The sequence below is a fragment of the Colossoma macropomum genome, unplaced genomic scaffold (genome assembly GCF_904425465.1).
Source record: "Colossoma macropomum unplaced genomic scaffold, Colossoma_macropomum, whole genome shotgun sequence".
Taxonomy (NCBI): Eukaryota; Metazoa; Chordata; class Actinopteri; order Characiformes; family Serrasalmidae; genus Colossoma; species Colossoma macropomum.
The window spans coordinates 1,486,605-1,496,825 of NW_023494790.1; positions in this window are offsets into that span (position 1 = coordinate 1,486,605).

The following is a 10,221-nucleotide window of genomic DNA, read 5'->3' on the forward strand; positions in this document are numbered from 1 at the left end:
CAAATTAGCATTTGTCATAATAAAGCATACAATTCTGAAATTGTACACTGTAAAAGCAATGATGTTTGCACAGTAATGTTGAGATAATGTTGTAATAGGTTAGGTGTATCGAAAACGGAATAAACAATGGACGAATACAGAATTTAAGAAGTATTAAGTTGTCAAAGTGGGATTGTAGCAGACCATTTATTACTGACATAAGTTATTTCAGAAGAGCAGTGCGTTTTCTATTTATGTTTTGCAGAGTTTAAGGAGAGGACCTTATGCCACATCCCAACCCACACCCCCCCAACCTGTCCTACCCAGTCCTACCCATTTCCTAAGAGCCCATTTTAAATACTCGTCAACCCCTGCCAAAGTTTTTTTAAACACTGTGTCCACTCACTGTCCACTCTATTAGACACTCCTACCTTGTCAGTCCACCTTGTAGATGTAAAGTCAGAGACGATAGCTCATCTGCTGCTGCACAGTTTGTGTTGGTCATCCTCTAATCCTTCATCAGTGGTCACAGGACGCTGCCCACAGGACGCTGTTGGCTGGATATTTTTGGTTGGTGGACTATTCTCAGTCCAGCAGTGACACTGAGGTGTTTAAAAACTCCAGCAGCACTGCTGTGTCTGATCCACTCAGACCAGCACAACACACACTAACACACCACCACCACGTCAGTGTTACTGCAGTGCTGAGAATGATCAGAAATGGTCATTTCTTTCCTGTCTGCATGCAGAAAACCATCTAATTTTGGCTTTGGTGTTATTGTAATGTTGGTGTAATGACAACATGTAACACTTTATCAGCAACATTGTTTGTTTTAAAGGTCTTGAATTTTTGGTTTAGAGCAGCAGTTCTCAGTCGTGGTCCTGGTTTTGTTTTGTCTTTTTTAATCACATTTTTTGATTTGCCACACTGAACTGGGCTCATGAAGGTCGTGATGATGATGATGATGATGATGATGATGATTGAATCTGAAGTTGATCCTGAAGTTGATTCTGTTTACTGTAGCTGGGATGGAGAACCTCTGCTTTAGAGATGTATGACTGAGCTGTATACGTACAATAAACGTTTACACACTGATGTATTGTTTTAACTCTGGCTGCTCTTTTGTTCAATTTAATCTGCCGTCTTTCGGTTCCACACCTTCAGCGTTTACCTTCATGAGCTCATTTTAACCTTAACACTATAAAAACAATCAGACCAGACTGTTACATGAATTTTCACTGATTTTGACCAGCATTTGGTAGCTGAGCTAGAACCTACACCTTTAAAAAAGATGGTTCTTCAAAGGTTCCTAAGTAATGAAAATGGTTCTGTATAGAACCATAAGCACTCAAAAAACCATTCGCATGCTTATGGTGAAATGCTTCTTCAGATTGATAGAGAATGCGTTGTATATGGTTCTGTATAGAACCTTTTTGAAAAGGATTCTACACTCTTAACAAGAGATAGCTCTTCAAGGGTTGTTTAGTAAAGAAAATGGTTCTATTGGTTCTATATAGAACCTTGAACATTCAAAGAACACTTTGCATGATTTAACCCTCTACTGCGCACATTATGAGAGAAATTTAAAAATATATATTTAATTCACTTTTTTGCATAAAATGTAAAATGAAATTTTTTTCAGACCTTTTTATTAAATTCACACACACTTTCTAAGCCAGGGGAGCTGGAGCCTACCCCAGCAGTCATTGGGTGGAAGGCAGGATACACCCTGGACAGGTTGCCAGTCCATCACAGGCCAAACAGACAGACATACACATTCACACCTAGGAGCAATTTAGCATGTCCAATTAGCCTGACTGCATGTCTTTGGACTGTGGGAGGAAACCCACACAGACACAGGGAGAACATACAAACCCTACACGCTGGTCGCCCGGCCGGGAAATCAAACCCAGGCCCTTTTTGCTGTGAGGCGACAGCGCTACCGTACCACCATTTGTTAAATTCAAAAACATAAAGAAAATTACAGTAATAATACATGTAGAGGGTCCTTTTGGATTATGTTGCCTTGAGGCAACATTGTGCAACAATGGGAAGAAATGGTATAGAGCCATGTTCCATGAAGTAGTGAGACCTGGCTTGTGACTGGCTAAATACATTCCACTGTCGCACAACGTTGCTTCTAGGCAACAAACATATTTCTGCAAATTCTCAAAAAAAAAAGATACTGAATGTTGAATAAGAGGTTTAAAAGTGCCCATTAAGAGATACTATGACCAAGAACATGCTTTTTATTGACATTCAAACTCTTTTCTTTATAGGTAACCATATTGTTGTCTTTAAATATGTATAATGTCATTGTAAAGTGAGGAAAGTTGCCCTGAGGCAACATCATGCTCTAGAAGGTTAAGGTTCTTTGCATCATGATAGCGTTCTTCAGATCGATGGAGAATGTGCTGTAGATGGTTCTAAAAAGAACCTTTTGGAAAATGATTCTTTGTAGCACCCAAAAGGTTGTAACAATAAAAGAACTCTTTTGGGTGTTATACAGAACCCTTTTTAAAAAGGTTCTATATAGAACCATGAACACTCAAAGAACCCTTTGCATGATTAAAGAGTTCTTCAGACTGATGGAAAAATGTGCTGGAGATCGTTCAATACAGAACCTTTTGAAAATAGTTCTGTATAGAATCCAAAGGGGCTATTCTATTGTTACAATGTAAGGCTGTAAGGGTCCAGCCTGTGCTGCCGGCCGCCAGCAGAGGGCGACAGTGGCAAGGTGCCCAGCCGAGGCAGCAAAGTGCCATAACTTTAAGGAACTCTAATTCCCAGAAGCCCTCGGGCTGATTAGGCCCAACCTGACACACCTGTGGACTCCTCTACTTAAGGCTGTGGCAAACAGCAGCCCTTTGTCACACCTTTGTAGAGAGGTGACCGGTATGGTACGCAGCCCAGGTGAGTATTTAAACAAAAAGAAAAGAAAAAAGAAAATAATAAAAAAAGAAAAGAAAAGAGGGCTGGAAAAAACAAAACAGAGGAACTGCCCCAAAATTACTCAAAAAAAAAAAAAGAAAAACATAAGAAGGCTTGAGCTACAAACGGTTCCAAGCCATACAAAAGGTGTTTGCTCTAAGGGCAAACAAGAGAAGCATAAAGTCTGTCTTCCCCTCATAATTACAGTGAAAGAGTCTTTTGTTTTCTCATTATCTTTTATTTTACGTTTCTAGTTCAGCCTTTGTTTGAGCTGCTTTCAGTGTTTCTTTTGTTTGCCGTTTTCCCGCCTTTTATCCTCGTCCCTTGAGGTGTTTGACCCATTGTCACCTGTGCTTCTCAGTGGCACAGCGGTAACTCCACCTGGCTCTGGGTCACCTCATCCCCACCGTAACAATTCACGTCCCGTTACCTCAATAAATTTGTTTAACACCCTTTTCCCCAGGTTTTCGTCTTTGCACTTGGGTCCGCCTCCCTGCCGTCCCGTAACAAAGGCTTACAGTAGAAGGACGCTTTTTGGTGCTCTACAGAACCCTTTTCAAAAAGGTTCTGTTTGGAACCATCTACAGCACATTCATGCGAATTTTCCATCGATCTGAAGAACGCTTTAATGATGCAAAGAAACCTTTAATCATGCAAGGGGTTCGTTGAGTGTTCATGGTTATCTCTAGAACCATTTTCTTTACTAAATAACTGTTGAAGCACCATCTTTTTAAAGTGTATATAGCTCCAAAAAGAGTTCTTCTTTTGTTGTAATCTTGATATCATAAACAATAGCAGAACCCTTTTTTGTTGCTATACAGAACCATTTTCAAAACTGTTCTGTATAGAACTTTATACAACACATTCTCCATCAATCGGAAGGACAGTTTCACCATGCAAGGAACCACTTAAGCATACAGATGGTTCTTTGCGTGTTCATGATTGTATATAAAGCCATACTTTACTAAAGAACCCTTGAAGAACCATCTTTTTTTAAGAGTTTGCATTTGAAATCCTGTGGAATTTCAGTTTGACAGATGCCTCAGTCTGTGTTACTGCATTAAATCAACACCTGATTATTTTAATGAGTCTGTAGGTGTTCTAAGCTTTAAACAGCACAGTGTTGTGGTGAAGCTGAAGGAGAGGTTTGGAGGAAACCTGATTGGTTAGAAACATGAAGAAACATCTTTTGAAGCCATAATTGCTGTACATTGTTCTCATATTTGCTGTGTGAGTAGGGTGGGAAGGTGCTCAGCTTTCATGAGACATTTAGAATGGATTACCTTGAGTGTTCATTGTGCTATGAGGACAGTGTAATGAAAAAATAGAAAAGAACTAGAATCAAATGTATTTTCAGTAGCAGAAATTTTGAAACATCAGTGGAATTCCCCTTTATGTACTGAGCTCAACAGTTAGGCCCAAACTTTTGTATGATTTTTCAACTGTTACCCAAGCCTGCAACAGTAGATCCAATTCCTACAATCAAATATCCTACACACTTAAAAATGATGGTTCTTCAAGTGTTCTTTAGTAAAACAAAAAAAGTGGTTCTTTATAGAACTCTGAACTCGAAGAACCTGTTGCATGACCTTTTATTGATTTTGAGCAGAATTTGCCCCTTGGTAGCTGAGCTGGAACTACACTTTTAAAAAAGACGGTTCTTTAAAGGTTCTTTAGTAAAGACGGAATAGAACCAGAAACACACAAACAACCATTTGCATGCCTATGATAAAACGGTTCTTCAGATTGATGGAGTAATGTGTATGGTTCTATATAGAACCGTTTTGAAAAGAATTCTACACTCAGACAGTGCTTCAAGGCTTCTTCTAAATAGAACCATGAACATTCAAAGAACCCTTTGCATGATTAAATGGTTCTTTGCATCATGATAGGGTTCTTTAGATTGATGGAGAATGTGCTGTAGATGGTTCTGTATAGAACCTTTTGGAAAATTATTCTATATAGCATCCAAAAGGTTGTAACAATAGAAGAACGCTTTGAGTGCTATATAGAACCCTTCAGATTGATGGAGAATGTGCAGTAGATGGTTCTATATAGAACTTTTTAAAGGGTTCTTCTACTGTGACGATGTCAAGCATGTAACAATAGAAGAACCCTTCTCGAAAAGGTTCTCTATAGAACCATACAGAGCACATTCTCTGTCAGTCTGAAGAACATTTTTATGATGCAAAGAGCCCTTTGAATGTTCATGGTTCTATATAGAACCATTTTCTTTACTAAAGAACCCTTGAAGAACCATCTTTTTTTAAGAGTGTAGTGCTTTGAACAATCTTAGTTTGCTCTGAAATCTTTTGTTATGAAGAGTTGAGGGTGGTGGAGGATGCAACTGCTACTCTGCCAGATATGATGCCTGAGCACTTGTTTCTGGAGCTTTGGACAAAAAAACCCACTAAAATTTTGTCCACCTGCCAAAAATCCATCCAGCTTGGCAGGAAAATGCCCAATCTGGCAACAGTGGTGCCATTCAGAAGTAATCATGGCTATTGTGTCTTGATTTTGGTTTCAATGATAATATTGTGAGTATTAAACAATCAGATCTTTATTGTTGCATGAACTTTCATTGATTTTGAGCAGAATTCATCCCTTTATAGCTGAGCTGGAACTACACTTTTAAAAAAGGTGGCTCTTCAAAGGTTCTCTAGTAACAACAATGGTTCTATACAGAACCACAAACACTCACAGAATCATTTGCATGTGTATGGTAAAATGGTTCTTCAGATTGATTGAGAATGTTTTGTGCATGGTTCTATATAGAACCTTTTCTTAAAACATTCTCAAAACAGATGGTGCTTCAAAGGTTCTTTAGTAAAGAAAATGGTTCTACATAGAACCATTAACATTTAAAGAACCCAAAGAAAATGCTGTAGCAAAAAAACTTTTTTTGGTTCGGAAAACAAGCCAACTGAAATTTTGTCCTCTTGCCAAAAACTTATCCTCTTTTTGCAGGAAAACGGTCAATCTGACATCACTGGTGCCATTCAGAAGTAACCAAGTCTATCGTATCATTATTTTGGTTAGGATCATAATATTGTGGGATGGATTATCAAACGTTCTAATGGAGAGAGAATCAGAGGGCATGGATAAATGACAGAGCAATTAGTGTCATCCACTGGTTCACCACAGGACTGTGAACTTTCACCTCCGTTGTATATTTTACACACAGGCAATTGACGCAGTTGATTGCAAAGTAGGGATGTTGTGAAATTTGCAAATGACACTGTTATTGTAAGCCTCCCTGTTAAGGATGAAACAGGTCAGAGTCCTGTGGTGGAATTTCAAATGGTGTGATTTTACAGATTAATGCATTAAAAACCAAAGACGTCCAAAGATGCCTGTGACAAAACTGTGGCGATAAATTTCTCCATAACTCAGTGTGTGAGACGTAAACAGAGAGATTCAGAGTGGTTTGGTGTGAAATGGTTCAGATGTCTTTACAGTGGTGGTGATAGGAACCAGGGGTCGCCATGACTACAACACAGATATAGACATTTTATTTACTATCCAGAACCACCAGTGAACCTACACGAGTCTTCTGAGTTTATATGGAATGTTGATGATGGAAAATAGTGGAAAATCTGAAATAATACATTGTCTTTGGAGACTATTATGGACTTAAATATGCCTGAATCTTCTCAAAACTATTGTAAAACAATGTTTCAGACATCAGTGAATTCATCCCCATTTGATGTAGTAACTTTCTGTGAGGGAGCTTTTAGAGGTGGACGTCTGGTTCCTATCACCACCACTGTGAAAAATTCCGGCTCGGTAAGTTTCTCTAGAACAGAGCATTTTACACCAAACCACTCTGAACGACTCTGTTTACATCTCAACTCATTGAAATTTTGGAAATAAAACGGTGGAATTCCCCTTTAAGGGTATGAAGATGGAGAGTGAAGCTCACATTGTGCAAAAAGGGCCAACAATGATAAGGCTGTTTTTTATATTGATGATTTGCTGGTTTTATAATCTGAATGTAAGACATCAGAAGAGCTTAAATTATATTACTGACCAAGCCAATATTATAATAGGAGTAAATCAGACGAGATTGTCTGAACTTTGTGACAGTGAGCCACGTGTAAGAATCAGAATGTTCTTTTAGATTGTCATCATTCACTGCACTTTGATTTTTAGATTTAACTCTCCGGTAACAAACCTCCCGCAATGAAGACAAACAAATACGATTATTATTTTATTCCCTCAGCTGTTAGACCGCCTAAAGGATATGTTTCCCTTTCATTGTGCTGTACAGTTCAGTCAGCATCAGTCTTATGTGAGTTTTTAATGATTTTAATATTCGCTTCTGCTGCCAATAAATTGCCCTGAGAACTTATAATGAATTGAACTTGAACTTGACATAGACATGGTTACTTCTGAAAGGCACCAGTGTTGCCAGATTGGCCAGTTTCCCAGGGATTTTTGGCAGGTGGACAATGTTTGGGTTGTTTTTTCATGAATTTAGCTGGATTTATAAAAATGTCTGAGTAAAAGTAATGAACTGCATTAATAACACAGCTGAAATTTGAATAGGCCTAACATTCAGATTACAAAACCTACAAATGATCAAAAAACAAATACTCGATATAAGACGTATGAAATACTAAAGATTTCTCAATATTAAAGTACACTTGGCATTACTGACTACATAGCTCTGCTAAAAGTCGGAAAATTTGTAATGGACATGTTTAAAGTATAGGGCGGCACGGTGGCGCAGTGGGTAGCGCTGTCGCCTCACAGCAAGTATGGCCTGGGTTCGATTCCCGGCCGGGCGACCAGGGTCGTTTCTGTGTGGAGTTTGCCTGTTCTCCCCGTGTCTGCGTGGGTTTCCTCCCACAGTCCAAAGACATGCAGTCAGGCTGATTGGACATGCTAAACTGCCCCTAGGTGTGAATGTGTATGTCTGTCTGTCTGCCCTGCGATGGACTGGCGACCTGTCCAGGGTGTATCCTGCCTTCCGCCCAATGACAGCTGGGATAGGCTCCAGCACCCCACCGCGACCCAGAAGGATCTAGATGATGGATGGATGTTTAAAGTATTCTATAAAGGTAAGTTCAAGTAATAGGTTTCTTAGCTGCCTGTATTAATATTGTGTTTACTTGCCTCTGATTGTATTAGCGGTCCCCACATCGCGGGCGCTGTTATTACCGGTCGCCACGTCGCGGGCGCTTTTATTACAGGTCGCCACGTCGCGGGCGCTGTTATTAGCGGACCCCACGTCGCGGGCGCTTTTATTAGAGGTCCCCACGTCGCGGGCGCTTTTATTAGAGGTCCCCACATCGCGGGCGCTTTTATTAACGGTCGCCACGTCGCGGGCGCTGTTATTACCGGTCGCCACATCGCGGGCGCTGTGACTAGAGGTCGCCACATCGCGGGCGCTGTTATTAGCGGTCGCCACATCGCGGGCGCTTTTATTCCCGGTCCCCACGTCGCGGGCGCTGTTATTAGAGGTCCCCACATCGCGGGCGCTGTAATTAGAGGTCCCCACGTCGCGGGCGCTGTTATTAGCGGTCGCCACGTCCTGGACGCTTTTATTAGCGGTCCCCACGTCGCGGACGCTTTTATTAGCGGTCCCCACGTCGCGGGCGCTGTTATTAGAGGTCGCCATATCGCGGGCGCTTTTATTAGAGGTCCCCACGTCGCGGGCGCTGTTATTAGAGGTCGCCACATCGCGGGCGCTTTTATTAGAGGTCGCCACGTCGCGGGCGCTGTTGTTAGCGGTCGCCACATCGCGGACGCGTTTATTAGCGGTCGCCACATCGCGGGCGCTTTTATTAGCGGTCGCCACATCGCGGACGCGTTTATTAGCGGTCCCCACATCGCGGACGCGTTTATTAGCGGTCGCCACATCGCGGGCGCTTTTATTAGAGGTCCCCACATCGCGGGCGCTTTTATTACAGGTCGCCACGTCGCGGGCGCTGTTATTAGCGGTCCCCACGTCGCGGGCGCTGTTATTAGCGGTCCCCACGTCGCGGGCGCTTTTATTAGAGGTCGCCACATCGCGGGCGCTTTTATTAGAGGTCCCCACGTCGCGGGCGCTTTTATTAACGGTCGCCACGTCGCGGGCGCTGTTATTACCGGTCGCCACATCGCGGGCGCTTTTATCACCGGTCGCCACGTCGCGGGCGCTGTTATTAGAGGTCGCCACATCGCAGGCGCTGTTATTAGAGGTCCCCACGTCGCGGGCGCTTTTATTACCGGTCGCCACATCGCGGGCGCTGTGACTAGAGGTCGCCACATCGCGGGCGCTGTTATTAGCGGTCGCCACATCGCGGGCGCTGTTATTAGAGGTCCCCACGTCGCGGGCGCTGTTATTAGCGGTCGCCACGTCGTGGACGCTTTTATTAGCGGTCCCCACGTCGCGGACGCTTTTATTAGCGGTCCCCACGTCGCGGGCGCTGTTATTAGAGGTCGCCACATCGCGGGCGCTTTTATTAGAGGTCCCCACGTCGCGGGCGCTGTTATTAGAGGTCCCCACGTCGCGGGCGCTTTTATTAGAGGTCGCCACATCGCGGGCGCGTTTATTAGCGGTCGCCACATCGCGGGCGCGTTTATTAGCGGTCCCCACATCGCGGACGCGTTTATTAGCGGTCGCCACATCGCGGGCGCTTTTATTCGCGGTCGCCACATTTTTTGTTTTTTTGGGTTTTGTACTAAGAATATTTAGAAATGTGGCGATTTAAATTTACTTCGTCCTGTGCTGGTTGTTCGTTGATGGGAGGATTTTAAATTTTTTTTCTGATCTTTTCCATCGTTTCAGTTGACTCCTCAGTGAATTATCCAGCCCTTTATTATTTTTATGTTTTGAAGCGCTTCTGCTTTGTTCAGGCACATTTGTTCTGTGCCGATCACAGAACAGCTCTGCCGCCTGAGAAGGTCAGTCGATTGATGTTGGGGGGACCAAAGTCAGAAGCCCCATTCTTAAAAGGCTGAGACTGAGTTAGAGATTTCAAGGCATGAAAAAATACACCATACCTGTTAAAAGACATCGTAAAGAAATGTCGAATTAGTGTTATAGTTCTCAAACATTCATTTAATATTTAAATGGTACATATTAACTATAAACAATTGTATTGAGTTATTGTCAAATGAATAAATCCAAAGATATGGATAAGAAAAAAGTAAAAAAAAAAAAAGAAACTAAAAAAAATACTCACAGATAGAATTAACATGATGTAATTCAAGTGTTCTTTATTTGACACTAATAAACATAATTTAATACAAGTGTCAAATACTTTGTAAACATTATTTGTCTTAATAATGTTGATGTTTATGGTTTATTAATGTTAATAAATG